The following is a 16,606-nucleotide window of genomic DNA, read 5'->3' on the forward strand; positions in this document are numbered from 1 at the left end:
ATAATTTCTGGCCTTTATCTATACACTGAATATTCCACAGTTTCACGTGAAGCAATTATAAATAGTCAGGTTTCTGGCTAGGTAAGTACTCCCAACATTAACTTTAAATTAAGCAAGACATTTCCATTTAATTTGCCGTAGCACCTCCTCCAACAATCTTCAGTACCATTTCAATGCGCTCTGAGTAACATTTTATAAATAATTGCCACACATCTTTATGGTCTAAGGCTCACTTAGCAGGCGTGCATGTTCTGAATACAGTTTATGAACTAACTCCTTCCCCACCTACTCAACTTTAGATTATTCAGGTTCCTAAGCTGAGGGAACTCTAATGTACACGCTGGGTCTACAATGCAAATGAGAAAATAGGATAACTCCACCTCAGGCAGGAGGTCAGACCCAGTTCATACTTATGAGAAGGCTTATAAGCGTTATGGGCCAATTCCTCTGCTGCAGTCACTCATCAAGGTAGCTGCAAGACACAAGATGCCTCATGAAACCTTGCCACTGCCGAGTCACCTGTGGTTCTCAAATTAACATCCACCCTCGTGACGGCAGATTTACTCCCTTCGTTCCTTCACACAACCGGTGAGATCTCACCCCCTTCCAACTAGCAGATTCCGCTCAAGTCTCGTCAGCCAGAAGAGCAGTTCCTTCGTTTTCCTCAACACTGCGGCCGAAGCGCAAGACTACGCACTTCAGCTTCGGCCCGTGACCTCGAACAACTTACCTGTAGGTTTCGGTACTTTTGGCTATTCGTAGGAAGAAGGGCTACAGACTTTCCGCCACTCCACCCGCTGTCCTCTCTTTGTTTCCCAGGGTGGTTTGGGCTGGCAGCAGAGGCGCGGGAGAGTGACGTGTAAGGCCAGAAGCTTCAGACTCCGCCCCGCGTCTCTTCCAGCACTGCCTTAGTTTCCTGACAGCGCGACCCGGCTTCCTTTTCACAGGCCGGTCAGCTGCACCAACTGACTCGGCCCCGGAGCAAGACCACCGGCCACCGCAACTCGGAACCCTCCCCCGGAATCCTGCTCACCAGGAAGCTGCTGCGGTGAGTGCTTAAGACTCGTTACGAGTAGGAGGGGGGAGGGGGTTGATACTTTCCCGCTTTGACTGCGGTGATTACCCCGATACTCCTGGCAACCTGTGTAGAACCCCAATTCCTTAGAGGCCACACATGGGGACACTTAGTCTCACTGCCGCTCCGGGCAAAAGTAGGGTGTCAAGGATCAATGTCGCTCACGCCACTATTACAGTGGGGGCTTCAGCACTCACCACCTTGACAACTGTCCTGGCTTCTCTCGCACATCCTGGTCAGGGAAATCTCCCTCCTGTGATATGGGAAACTGGTCCAGGGTGTTGATTCGTGGCTGGGTCAGGTCAACAGATGGGGGCAACATCAACTGTAAGAGCAGCAGCCTCGAGAGGCAATCAACCCCTTAAGTGCGATACCCTCCACAGTCAGCATCCTGGACTCCAGTCCACCTCTTCAGTCCGAAGTCTTCACAAAATGGCCGCCCCCCAGTCCCCCTATATATAGACTGTGCCCAAGGTTCCAGAGTGGACCAGAAGGTTCCAGAACCTCACACTAGACTATGGGTCAGTCCCTGAGGTAAAACAGTTATGGCAGTTACTGGCCACCATTTTGTGTGCCTAACTTGCCCTAGAAAAGGAGGGATTTCTAGGCCTACCAGAACCATGGGGTCAAGGAGTACCTAACCCCCAGATCAACACCTTAAAAATTCCAGTGGACATCAAAAATGAAAGGTTTGAGGGGCAAAAAGGGGACAAAAATAAATAAATTAATAGGAGGGACCACCCAAAGGGCGGACAGGTCTAACACTTCCACCTTCCCCCTAGTTCTCTTATAATCTCTGCCTACTCCTACCTGCTATCTCATCTCCCATCACCCTCCTCAGTTTCCCCCTACCTCCTTACTCCACGCCCCATTTCCTGACCACCCACACTAGATCAACTGTCCAATTATGGTTATGGACTAATTGTACTACTTATTTTCTTGTCCATGTATTTACTGTTCTTTGCATTTTGTTCTCATTATCTTGCACTTTTCGCTTTTGTACAAATGTTATATTGCAATTTGTTCCACTCCCAACCCTTGTAAATCGCATAAATAGTCTGTTTGATGACGTAGAGCCTCAGCAGGAGAAAAGAAAAATGATACGCTGATAAAGATGGTAACAGCATCAACCATTTACCAATTGTGGCCTACATTAGCTAATGTTAAAATAAATGCATTCTGCTTTACATATATGTTACCTATTGTCATATTAATACTATTGCACATAAAAAAAACATTCCCAACCTGAGGATTTTTTAAATCATCACAATTCACACTTCCTCAACTGAGTCATTTTACACTGCAGTCTTCTCGGATTTAAGCTTCTTGCATCTTTCTTTCATACGGCTCCTTTATTCCATTGTATATTTTGGATCAGATAACTTCTACCTCATAATTTTCCCATTTTGTTTTTCTTCCACTCGTTGCTGACAGTATCTTCAAACAACCACAATTTGACCATCCCTTTGACGAAAGGCATCTAACATTACGCCAATTAAACTAAATATTAGAGAAGCTAGTGTAATACTAAGAATATCCTCTCACAATTTGTCAAACCACTCACCAATGTTTGAGAATCCTTTCCCATTGGCACTAAACAATAAGGTAACTCCCTACCATGCACCTGGTCCTTCAAAAACGTTATCTTACACGTGATGTTAGCAATGTTTAAAACATAACTGTTAATTTGATTACTGTCATCAGGTACATATGTGCAACATTGCTCTACATGCAACAGACTCTGCCTTCCTTTGCTAATAATATGCCTAAAGCTAATCTGTTTTGCATAACCTTAGCTCATATATTGTTAAACCTCCAGCAGTATTAGTAGCCAATCAGTCCCCTTAGGTAGATAGCTTCCTAATCTTCACATAATACAAAGCTATACCAAATGAAGTCCTAAATTACATGTGCTCTCTACCTAAAACATGGTAACATTGGCTCATCCACATTTGGCAAATTTAATTTACATATAAGTTCCCAGTAAATTGCACCACATTTGCCCACGGCCTGTACATTTAAGGCTACCGTTGGGCATGCAGCACTGATTGTGCTACCCAGTTCAGTAGGCCTTTAAACATGTGTCAGGCCTGCCATTGCAGAGCCTGTGTGTGTAGTGTAAAATGCCACTTTAACCTGGCAAGTTAACCCTGTTGCCAGGCCCAGAAGCTCCTTTTTAATACATATAGGTCACCTCTATGGTGGGCTCTAGACAGCTCCAAGGGCAGGGTGCAGTGTAACTCAAACAAATGCAAGACCGATTGCATTTCCTATGGTTCTTGAATATAAATGTTTAACCACTAGGTTAAGTAATGAGATCATTTCAGTTTTAGACACATTCCTATGTAGCAGAATCCCGGGCCGAAGGCGGAGCTTGCGGGCCAGAAGTGGGGATTTAGGCATGGCTGAAATGCCCACCTCTGGGCCGCAAGCTCCGCCTCCGGGCCGGAAGCTCCGCCTCCAGCCCGGAAGCTCCGCCTCCGGGCCGCAAGCTCCGCCCCCAAGCCGGAAATTCCGCCCCCGGGCCGTAATTTACGGCCCGAGTTCGGACGTAAAGTTAGTAGTCTTAAGTCTATTCTGTGAATACCGAAAGTAGTAAGTTCATTCTGTGAATCCCGAAAGTAGTAAATTCACTCTGTGAATCCCGAAAGTAGTAAGTGCATTCTGTGAATACCAAATAGTAGTAAGTTTAGGATTTAGTCTTAAGTTCATGCTGTGAATCGGGCCCGAAACCTTTTTTATGAACTATCATACAAGGGCACATATTCATGAGAAGCCACTGTGGACGCAATAGGTGAGGTTTTCAAATTATTCACTCTCAGCGTTACAGCAAACAAATAATGAGCGGAATGCTGACAATGCAGACATTCTCCTCCAGTCAAAAGATTTGGGTTAAATCCATCGTCCTTTTTCCCACTACGCCACCCCAGTTTGGACCCATCCATATGCAAATCAGTTTTGACCCTGCGCCCCATGGGAACCGTCCAGACCAAACTGCCAGGCCAGGTCCTCCCTGGACCGGAAACAAGCATCCCGGGACTAGTTTTAGGGATATGTCACCCTTCTTCAGCCAGACTAGCTTGAATCCAGTGGCACAGTGAGCAAGAGATCCACGTCTGGGCATGCCCATAGCACTTAAGGCGAAAAGTGTTTGAGCAAACAAATGATAGACTGAATGCTGACAATGCAAACATTCTCCCCCAGTCAAAAGATCTGGTTTAAATCCATCGTTCTTTTGCCCACTACGCCACCCCAGTTTGGATCCAGCCATATACAAATCAGTATTGACCCTGCGCCCAAACTTGGGTGGTGTTGTGTGCAAAAGAATGATGGATTTAACTCAAATCCTTGTGACTGGGGGTGAATGTTTGCATTGTCCAGCATTCCGTCCATCAATTGTTTCTTTTGCATTTGTCACCCTAAGTGGTAACGGTATGCCCAGATGTGGGTCCTGTGCTCACTGCACCACTGGATTCAAACTAGCCTGGCAGATGAAGGGTGATGCCTGAAACCCGTCCTAGGATGCTTGTTTCCGGTCCAGGGAGGACCAGGCTTGGCAGTTCGGGCTGGGCTGTTCCCATAAGGAACAGGGTCAAGACCGATTTGCATATGGCCAAGTCTAAACTGGGGTGGCATGGTGAGCAAAAGAATGAAGGATTTAACCCAGATCTCTTGACTAGGGGAGAGTGTTTTAATTTGTTCTGCATTCTGTCCATCAATTGTGTGTCTTTTGCTTTCTCGCCCTAAGTGTGCCAGGTATGTCCAGACGTGGGTCCCGAGCTCACTCTGCCACTGGATTTAAGCTATCCTGGCTGAAGAGGGATGAAACCCCTAAACCGGTCCCAGGATGCTTGTTACCGGTCCAGGGAGGATCTGGCTTGGCAATTGGGGCTGGACTGTTCCCATGAGGCACAGGGCCAAGACTGATTTGTATATGGCCAGGTCTAAACTAGGGTGGCAAGGTGAGCAAAAGAATGATGGATTCAACCCACATTTTTTGACTGGGGAAGAATGTTTTGATTTGTTCCGCATTCGGTCCATCAAGTGTGTGTCTTTTGCACCAAAATACAGAACAAAAACCCATTCCATGTCACATTTAAAAATCTCACCATATTACTGAAAGCATACATTCATCCCTCTGTGCCTTTTCCTAGTGGCATCATACTTAAAAGAAACACCTAAAAAGATGTATACTTGTGTTTTATACGTATCAGACCTTCCGATGCACAACATGCCTGAAAATACATGTAGAAGCATTCACATACCTCAGCAAACTCAAAACCTTAAAACAAACATAGAGCAATATTCAATAGGCCACTATGTAACTTGCAATAGTGTGCAGCTTTTATGTATACCATTGAAAGCGATTCCGACTCTTCTATGCTGATCAGATGCCCCCAGCAGCCAGTGAGGGTCACCATGGTATCTTTCAATGCAGATGAAGTTCTGTTACCTTTCTTTTACAAAACAGAGCACTGAAAGCGTTAGTAAGGGGCAGGAGGGATGTGCATTGGGGGGGGGGGGGGTCAAGGGATGTATCATTTCCAGTCTCTCCATCTGCCAGCCCTTTAATATACGCTAATTCACCACGAGCAGGAAGCCTGACCACTACCTTCACTTATATTCACATGTGCTTCATGAGTTTGAGCAAACCCGTGCACCAACTGTCCTGGCAACATTACATATTTTTTCTATCTCCCTGAAATTAATAAAATATGTATCTTCTAAAAACTCCCCCACAAATACTTTCTGACAAGGAACAGTCTTCAAACTTGGGCCATTTGCTTTACGTTCCTGAACCAATTTTGGACCTCAATTCATCCCACTACCTCAGACAAAACACCATATAGTTCTTTCAACATAACACACTACACTCATGTATCATTGGAACTTGTATTTGTTTAAATGAAAATAATTTGAAACAAATTTAAGAGAAAAATGTTCAATCAATTTTTTACTATTATTTCATACATCTAACTATCCATAATTGCTTAAAAAAATATGAAAGGCACATGAGGCGTTATTCAGTGATTGCATGCGCTCTTTTGTACTCTAAACTGTTTTGCAGATTACATAAATACATACATACTCCTGAAGTGAACAAATGACCAACAGTACTGCCTCACAGTTTCTATGAGTAGCAGTGTATTGCCAGAATAATTGGAGAAATGCTTTCATTCCTCATCACTGAATAGATAAGTTCATAGATAGAACTTCAAGAAATTAATCTCTGCATACATAGTGCCTCAGTGAATGCTTGAGTGCCAAAGTACTCCCTCGCTCATTCCATAACTGCATAAGTAAACCATGACTGATTTATTTTGTCTGCTAGTACTGCCTACTCGATTCTATGAGTCCTTGGCTACTTCCTAAGTGACTACATCCGTGAACAGATAATACCTACCTCTTTACAACACTGCATAGAAACTGCCTGAGTAAAGATGACTTGGAGTGTAATTTCGGGGTCATTGTGGGAGTGCACAAGTAGTACCTGAGGGAATCGATGACTGCTTTCCTACTACCTGACTTATTAATTAAGTACAAGAATAGAAACTTGGGGTGTGCATCATTGTGTTGGTAATGTCTGATTCATTCATGTCTGTAAAGCACAATCTCCATGATTGCATAAAACATTACCCCATTCATACATTTAACTACCTTGAAACTACTTTTATTCATGAATTAGATTCCTTGGTTTTGCATCTTGCTGTCAGAATAAACATAAGTAATGTTTCCTAACTGAGAACCACACTGTTTGTTCCGTTCAATATTCTCTAGTTTGTACACAAGTTAAATTAAACGGAAATTGTAACTTTCCGCCCCTAATTGAAACTGTTTTTTTAAAACAAACTCCAGTAGCTGCTGTTATTCTCTCGCTCAGTCTGCTTTTCAAAAGCAGTTACCTTATTCCAAGTAACCGCAACTGCTATTCCCTACAAGCAGGCGTCCCGTACATGCTAACTCTTTCTCAATGTGTAACATGTTGCACCAATGTCTTCTATCCTACCCCACATGCCTTTGGAGATAGCTTGGTGTGGCCTTCCATTCCTACTTTGAAAACCGTTGCTCTCACATACCAGCTCGTGAGATCTTCAAATAGCAGGTGGCTAAACCACCAAGTGACATTGACTCACAGCTCTATACCAATATCCCACTAAATTTTGCACAATTTATACGCCAAATATTTAGTCACTCTGAAACCGAAGGCCTACCATACTTTTTATAGCTGATTCCTGCCTTGCTAGCTCTTTTCAGACTATTGGTATAGTAGAACTGGTTTTCATTTATTCTAATTTTGAAAGTGCATTTGGCTGGTTCCCTTGCTGCTGTTGCTGGTTTGCGCAGTGTTTGTTCTTTAGCTTCTGCTATGAAATGGCTTCCCATGCTGTGCTTTAACCCCATCCACGTCAATTGCAGCTGTATCGTGAATGGATGCTACAACTTTTTGAATGCTTACCGTTGGCAATATTTGGCATCACAAATAGGCTGAATTTCCGCTACGTATATTTCACCTGCTTGCAACCTGTCTTCTATTGTCTCCGGTGCCCCTTTGAATGCAACCTGCATATCTGCCTTGTCACTACTTCACGCGATCCCCTGGATTATGAACTGTTGCTGCGACCATTGCTGGCTCATGACAAGGACTGTTCCGGAGACACACGCTTTATGGATGCATTTCATAATGCAATAAGGGGGAGATGGAGTACATGCGTTCACACGCAGTGCCTCTTGCACCAGACTGTCATTGAATATAATCCAAGTTGCCCTGACATGCTCCTGCTTGCCGAAGATTACGATGACCACGTCTGTTCTTTCAACTTGCTGAATTGGATGGCGACCTTCTTTGCTTGGAGAGGTGCAGATGACCTTTTGGAGCTCATTGCATATCACGGTACTTCTGAGTTCTTGGACTTCCATGAATCTCCACAAATGTGTATGGTAACCTGATTTGATGGCCTCCTATTTCTACACTTCAAGAACTCTTTTTTCCCTTTTTCTCATTTCGCTTTTCCTTTTTGTATTTTCAGATATTGACTTTCTTTACCAATTCTATCATACTCTTTTATTTTTGTTGTGGCACGTATACTGAACATTACGCCATTTAAATAATAATAATAGTTACATTTGTAAAATGCCTGGTTACACTGGGGCCAGTGTTTCCCCGCGCTACGGAACAGTAGAGAAACAGCAGAAACCAACTAAACAAAATAATAATTAGGAAACAGGAAATAGATGGGTCTTCAGATCTTTCCGGAAGATAGATTCAGAACACTCAAGCCGGAGTGCCTGAGGGAGCGAGTTCCACAACTGGGCACCCAGTTAACAAAACGAGCGCCCATCCATCCTGGCTCTCTTGATTTGGGGGCATACCCCGTACCTTTCCCGCTGCACCTTAGCAGTCTAGTCGGTACATAGGTAGTTAAAAAATCATGTAGGTATGTGGGCCCCTTTCTTTGTAAAATCTGATGACTCACACACAAAGCCTTGAACTTTACTCTCTCCCTAATGGGAAGCCAGTGTAGAGAGGCCAGTGCACCGGTAGCTGAGGCACTCTTTGGGAGCATGAGAACTAATCTTGCTGCTGCATTCTGGATGTACTGCAAGCAGCAGGCATCTAACATTTGCACCCAAATACAGAAGATTGAAATACTCTAGGCGAGAAGTTACCAAAGCATGAACAAGGATTTTTCTAGATACAGTGGGGAGGGCGTCAAGGGTTTTCCGTAGTCTCCTCAAGATGCCAAAGCAGGCACCTGCCACCCGCCTGGTGTGGTAATCAAAAGGCAACTTGTTGTCCAACCAAACCCTAAGGTTCTTAGCTTGTTCGCAAGGAGTAGGAGTAGGGCCCAGTGACAGGGGCCACCACTCCGAAAAACATAATGATGGAGCCGTCCCTATCACCAGTACCTTGGTCTTGCCGCCATTCAACCTTAGGCAATTAATTGCCATCCAATCAGCCAGTTCTTGAAGGCAAGATACAAAGTTGGAGGCAGCTACGGCCAGGGCTTGGGTCAGAGAGACCACCAGCTGGGTGTCATCAGCAGAGGACAGGGCATTAATCCCAAATTTATCAGAGATTTTAGCCAGGAGGGCGACATAAACATTGAACAGTGTTGGGCTCAAAATAGAGCCCTGAGGCACCCCCTGTGACAGCTTGATCTTTCTAGAATAATAATTGCCCTGCATGACTGAAAAGCTGCGCTCAGATAAAAAGGATTCCATCCACATTAATGCTCCGTCAGCTACACCCCATCTCTCTAGATCATGAAGCAGGGTGTGGAGGGCAACAGTGTCAAATGCGGCACTTAAGTCTAGAAGAATTAGGGCCGCTGTCTGTCCTTCGTCCACATACTTTCGGATGATCTCAGTGGAGTTCAGCAGGGCACATTCAGTGGAGTGAGAAGCCCAGAAGCCAGACTGGGAGGGATGAAGAAGATTGTTGGTACAAATATGTGCAGTGAGCTGAGTGTTCACAATCTTTCCCACAGCCTTTGCAAAATACGGAAGCAGGGAGATGGGGTGCAAATTGTCAAGCTGGTCAGCGCTAACATGAGGCTTCTTCTGTAAGAGAAGTACCACAGCCTCCTTCCACATTTCCGGGACCACTCCTGAGATAAAAGACAGTTCTAAAAGATGTCTCATAAAAGGCTCAAGTGCATCAATACTACCTCTAAGCACCCTGGGAGTACCCGGATCTCTGGGCGAGCCCGACTCGATGCTAGTGGCAATCTTTTTAAGAATGTCCTGAGGGGGCACAGTAAATTCATAAAGACCCTGCAATTCAGACACATCCACAGATTCCTTGCCCACTGTTTCACCATCGCGAGCAGAATCAGGAAAAGAAGAATAAATCCTCTCGACCTTATCCGCAAAAAATTCAGCAACTTGATTGCATGACTAATTAGAGCCTACAATGGGTGCTGCCATGGATGCCAAGGAGGAAATTTCTTTAAAGACCTTGTACAGCTCTTTTGTAGAGTTCTCCGCTGTTTTGATCCTTACATTAAAATAAGCTGCCTTCGCCTTCCTAATGAGCGAATGGTAGTTCTTGAGGCTGATTTTATATTCCACTTTCAAATGGGCTGAGAAGTCTTTCCTCCAGCACCTTTGTAATTTTTTGCACGTTGATTTAGCGGTTTGTAACTCTTCACTAAACAAAAGACCTGATTTACGCCAGTTCCTGGACATTTTAGTTGACCAAGGTGCGGTGCAATCAAGAGCAGCAATTATACGTCTCCCGAGAGCTTTACACACCCCATTTACATCCCGGCCAGAGGGGGACCATTCCTTAATAAGACCAGGTTGAAAGCCCCCTGCAAAAAGCCAGCCCACTTCCTTCTTTTTATATCAAACTTCGCTTTCTCCTGTGTTTTTAACAGGGGCAGCTTTATCAGAAACTTGATCAGAAAGTGATCTGACCACAACACCGGAAGCGGAGGCTCCATTTCCAGCGCATCCCAGTTGGTGAAAGTAGGGTCAAGTAAGTGACCCAATTTATGAGTGGGAAGTTCAGATTTTAGGAATATTTGCAATACTTCTAGTTCCTTGCGCAACTCTTGTGCCCCGAGATGAGTGCATCATCAAGATGCGGATTTATATCACCCAGCACCAATAACTTTTCATACCGGAGGGCTGGTTGAATAAGGTAGTCAATAAGGCTAGGTATAAATCGCAAATGGGGTCCCGGGGGTCTATAAATCAGTAGTCCCTTTACGACATAGTTATTGGCTAGTCTGATAGTGAAGAGGCCCACCTCACCATCAGCTACTTCAGCAGGTGCAAGACAACACCGAATGTCATGTTTATAGATGATTGTGGTGCCCCCTCCCCTCCATGACAGTCTGTCCACTCTCATAATCCCATAACCACTAGGGAGTGCCTCCAGGATTTCAGGCGCAGAGTCAGTATCCAGCCATGTCTCAGTGAGAAACATGACATCTGTTTGACCTTCCAATACTAGGTCTCATATCTCAATTCTGTGCTTTATCAGAGATCTACAGTTAATTAGTAATAGCCTGAGCAAGGGGCCTCCCTCCCTAGTCTCTACTTGTTCTTCCACCCTGAGCGCGCAATGGCTACATCACCGGCCCTCCCCCTCAACATTAATGCTGTGCTTACATTTAACATCCAAAGTTGGACAAAGATCGCGAAGCCTCCGGGGACTGTAGCGGCATCTCGATTCAAAACCAGCAGGGGTTCTGGCCTCTTGCCCTGGTCGGCCGCGGACGGGCGCAGATGGGCTTGCCTTTGGCACGCCTTTCGGCACGCCAGTGGCGCGTTCGCTGCGCGTGGCCGCCGAGGCATGTTGAATTTAAAAGGAGAGCCCTCCCAGCAACTAGACCGCTGCCCTCACCAACCGGAAGTACCTGTCTCTGTCTCCCCGGCCCTCCGCGAAACGGTAAACACCGCTTTGGACCGAGGCAGGGAGACCAGATGATCGAGCACAGGTAAGAGTAGCACTCACCACACGAACTCCTCACACATAAATGTTTAAAAAACCAGAGCAATGTCCAAAATTAAAATTAAGTTTAAAAGGGTTAGAGAGACCACCAGCTGGATGTCATCAGCAGAGGACAGGGCATTAATCCCAAATTATCAGAGCTGTACCGCAAACGGACTAGGAACACTGTCTCTCAAAGGGGCGTCGCCAATGTAATTAGGGCATGGCTTAAAACATGTAAGTTAAAAATCTGTGCTTAGCACAGTGTGCCACACAAAGGGTATTTTGTTGTTTCTGTCATTGCATCCAGATATGATACAAGTAACATCATACCTATACCTAGTCAGGACTATTAGCTTTGTCATTGGTTGTTAGTTGCATAAGAGAAATAAGCAGCATCAATTATAGCTAATATATATTATTAAAAGAGCTTCCACTTAAAGCCCTGGTGATACCCCAACAATGTTGCTGCTCCTGAGTTTCAAAAAGAGAAGGAAAATTCAAAGAGAAAATGACGCTTTTCATAGGGTTTCTCTTCTCCCACCTACAACCCTCACCTGGAATGACGTCATACCTTACCTTCTCCAATAGTGAGAAGTGACCAGTGTGACCAGTGTGAGCAGAAAGAACAGTGATGGATTAAACCCAGATCTTTTGACTGGGTGTGAGTTATTGATTGGTTCAGATGCTCCGTCGATTACCACCCCTTTTTGTAACGCTTTTGGCCGCCATAAGTGTGGCAGGGTATGCTCAGACGTGAGTCCCTTGCTCACTTTGCCACTGGATTCAAGCAAGCCGGGCTGAAGACGGCTGGAATGCCAGAAACCGGTCCTCGAAAGGTTGTTTCCGATCCAGGGAAGGCATGGCTTGGCAGTTCGGGCTGGACTGTTCCCATGAGGCACAGGGTCCTACTGATTTGCATATAGCCATGTCTGAACTGGTGTGGCAGAGTGGGCTAAATAACGGTGATGGATTAAACCCAGATCTTTTGACTGGGTGTGAGTGTTTGATTGGTTCAGATGCTCCGTCCATTACCACCCCCTTTTGTACCACTTTTGGCCGCCACAAGTGTGGCAGGGTATGCTCAGACGTGAGTCCCTTGCTCACTTTGCCACTGGATTCAATCAAGCCGGGCTGAAGACGGCTGGAATGCCAGAAACCGGTCCTCGGAAGCTTGTTTCCGGTCCAGGGAAGGCATGGCTTGGCAGTTCGGGCTGGACTGTTCCCATGAGGCACAGGGTCAGACTGATTTGCATATAGCCATTTCTGAACTGGGGTGGCAGAGTGGGCTAAAGAACGGTGATGGATTAAACCTAGATCTTTTGACTGGGTGTCAGTGTTTGATTGGTTCAGATGCTCCGTCCATTACCACCCCCTTTTGTACCACAGTGTGAGCACATGCACATCAATGCGCCTGCCATCACATCAGTCCGGAAAAAAATGGACCGCCTGTGCTAGAGAACAAAACAGAGCCCGATAGAGACCCTTTTCTAGGCCTCCTTTAAAAACTGTCAGTGCTCAGCACCGGTGAGACCATGCCCACTTAAAACCCTGCCTTTAACCTCATTTGACTGTTGCATCTTTACTACTCAGCAACTACTAACAATGTTGAGCCCACTCAAATACAAACCCAAAACCCTTTTCATGTCGGTTGAAAGTCTCACCATATTACTGAAACAATTCATGCATCTATCTCTCCCTTTTCCTAGACGCATCATACTTAAAACAAACATATAGACAGATCTATACCTGTGTTTTATACTTATCGCATCTTCCGATACATAGCTCATGTGGAAATACATGTTGAAGCATGGACATACCTCATCAAAGTTAAACTGTTAACACAAATAGCCCAGCAATATAAATTGGAGTGATATGTAAGTTGCAACCGTGTGCGACTTTTTTTTGTATAGCATAGAAATCGATTACGACTTTCTCTGTTCTTGTCACCTACCCCCAGCTGCCCAGTTGGGGTCAACGCAGATAGGCCTCTGTTACCTTCCTTTTACAAATGAGGGAAGAGGACCTGTTAGAGAGCGGGACGAAGGAGGAGTAGGTCAAGAGTAGTGTCATTCCCAAAGTCTTCATCTGTCGGTCCTCTAATATACGCAGATGCAGCACAGGGAGAGAGCCTAATATACCCAGATTCAGCACAGGGAGAGAGCCTAACAATTATCTGCACTTATATCAGTGGTTCCGAAATGTTTTCGACCTGTGGCTCCCTTGACCCAATTGGCCATTGCCCGTGGCTCCCCACTGTTACATTTTTGGAGGGTAGGATAGATGAAAGCCCGGCCTCGGGAGTGCTTGCATTTTTCTCCCTGACCATAATTGGAATGAACCTGATGAAGGAATTATAATCATATACAGAGGCTGTTTCGTATTATTAAGGCGGTGCATTTAATAAAAAAAATCCTAGTTACACTTCTTTGCCTATGCCTTTTTTAGAGTAAGATCTAAAACTTTTTTATCACACTCACTATGCTAGATAACACCCCTATGCATGTAGGCCCCATTGCCACTGTTTCTGCGATTGATGAAGATTTGCATGCTACCCATGTCACATGTGTCAACACACCTGTCTCAGCAGGGAGACTCACGGTTTTTTAAACCACATACAGCTTTATTTTTGCTGTCTCCTCCCTAAAATTAGCTGCTAATCAATGCAAGTAAAATACATTTCTCAGATTTTATTTTAACAGTCCCTCTTTCTTGCTTCCAAATAATGGCCTTATGCCGTATATGGTGTTTTACTTCCCAGTACTCAAGGAGAGAGCAGGCCTGTCTGGAAATGTGTGTGTACTGAAAGAAATGTGTACTGGAAGTACCTATGATTCAAGTACAAATGTCAATACTTAATACTGCTTGCTGTGTTTAATAGACAGGACAACTGTACTTTCCAGCTAACTTACATTGGTGTAAAATGCATTTGGAAAAAAAACTTAACTATTAAAGAGTCTAACAAAATAATTCAGGCATCTTCAGCTTAATTTCGGAGTGTCGGAACGTGGGGATCCGGTGAAATATGGAGGTCATCTCCTTCGACATGCCATCAATTAACCACTAAGTTTCCAGATTTAGGCATGTCACTTACAAATCATAAACATCATACTTTTAAGTCTAATTAGTTTAACTGAAACCAACAGACCATTCAACATTAAATGCATCAAAGTGCTTAGTGCGTGGCTCCCCTGGCTAGATTTGACGGTTCCCCAGGAAACCACTGCGCACAGCTTGGGAACCAAAGAGTTATATTCACATGTACTTCACCAGTATGAACAAATCCATTACAAAAAACAAGAACGGCTGACCCAGGTTATGCACAAGTACTTTCAGAGTATGGTATACGTGTCAATGTCCTGTGCACAATACGTCCAGAGTGTGCCTCACCAACACTCTACTGCAAAGCAGATCCCAAAGTTCATGTACAAAAGGACGTTGCACCAGAGAAAAATATCCAAGAGCTCTAATTCGTATTAGACAATTCTTTTATTCATTTCCAATAAAAAACAAACTCCTCAGCCAACGTGTTTCATTCACAAGGAACTTCGTCAGGGCTATTTTATAAGGGGGAATTCCCTGGACCTGTATCCGTTCTTAAAGTCTGTCAGGAAGTATATAAGAAGACCACTTCATAATGGGCCAGTAGAATAAATGGCCATTGTATAAAATGTAAATATGAGTAATACACTGAATTTTGAACCAGCAACAATCAAGGATCCAGCCGTATGATAGCTTTGGGAGAGGTTCGAGTCGCAGTCACCAGTTCGAGTAGCTGGTAGTAAAATGAGAAGAAAAGTCGTAAAAAAAATAACTGAATCTGAACAAATCCATACACAAAATATGCAGGGAACATTTCCATTTCTTTTTTTATCTTTCATAGATTCATAAAACATATCCCTTCAAAACAAACACCCCCCTGTATTTTCCTACAAGGCACAATCTACAAACATCCCTATTTCTCTTACAATTACCAGGCTGATTTTCTTTCTTAATTCAACCTTGTACCTTAGTCACAACACCATGCAGTCCTTTCAAAATAAAAGATTGCGGGGCATATTATCAAGGGGGTTTATCTCCGCTTTTTTGGCTTTAAAAGCCAAGAAAGCGGAGATAAAATGATCTCCCTATTACCTAGCTGTCGCTAACACCAGTTAGCGACAGCTAATAGGAGATAGCGACCATCTTGGGCCCCGCTTTGCATGTCAGTGATATTTATCACTAATGACATGCAAAGTGGTCGTGCCAAGATGTTAGCGACTGGAAACAGTCGCTAACATCGCTATCTCCTATTACCAACTTTTGGAGATATCTGCGCTAAGCGAGAATATCTCCAAAAGCTAACACCTGCCCCTGAGCAGTTCTTAGCCATGTTATCCAATGGTAGGTGGATAACATGGCTAAGAGCATTAGCTCGGTAATGCATGAATATTGCTGACTTTTCAGCGATATTCATGCATTATTGCCAATTTTTATCGCATTTGCGATAAACCTTGGTATCTGCGATAAAAATTGCCGCAGCTCGGCGATAATTTTTTATCTCTAACCAAGCAATAGCGATAATTATCGCTATTGCTTGGTAATATGCCCCTTCATTCCTCATTTCACGAAGACACTTAAATATATATCGGGCACTTCAACAACACCTCCCCAAAGACTCATAAGAAGTACCATCATCACTAATCCCTTTACCAGCATGTCTTTGACCTCATCTGTCTCTTGCATCTTCACTACTCAGCAACTACTAACAGTGTTGACTCTACCCAAATGCAAAGCACAAATCCTTTCCATATCACAGTTCAAAGTTTCACCATACTACTGAGAGCATGTGTAGATCTTGCTCTGCCTTTTCCTAGTACACATACTTAAAGAAACGTACAAATAGATATATACAAGTGTTTTTTAGGTATTTGCTCTTCTGATGCATAACATGTAGAAAAAATCCATGTAAAGGGACGTGTCATTCTTAGTCTTTCGATCTGCCAGCCTTTTTATATCTGCACACTCTGCACAGCCAGGGGGTGTGACAGCTCCCTTCACTTATATTCAAAAATATCTCAGCAGTGTCAAAAGTTCCAGTACAACGTCTG

At 44.3% G+C, this 16,606-nt stretch overlaps 1 pseudogene; it reads right to left on the reverse strand.

The window, feature by feature from the left end:
- The window catches only part of LOC147727619 (uncharacterized), a 58,627-nt pseudogene that overhangs the window by 22,184 nt on the left and 19,837 nt on the right, over positions 1–16,606 (reverse strand).

Source organism: Lissotriton vulgaris, chromosome 3_1 (genome assembly GCF_964263255.1).
Source record: "Lissotriton vulgaris chromosome 3_1, aLisVul1.2, whole genome shotgun sequence".
NCBI lineage: Eukaryota > Metazoa > Chordata > Amphibia > Caudata > Salamandridae > Lissotriton > Lissotriton vulgaris.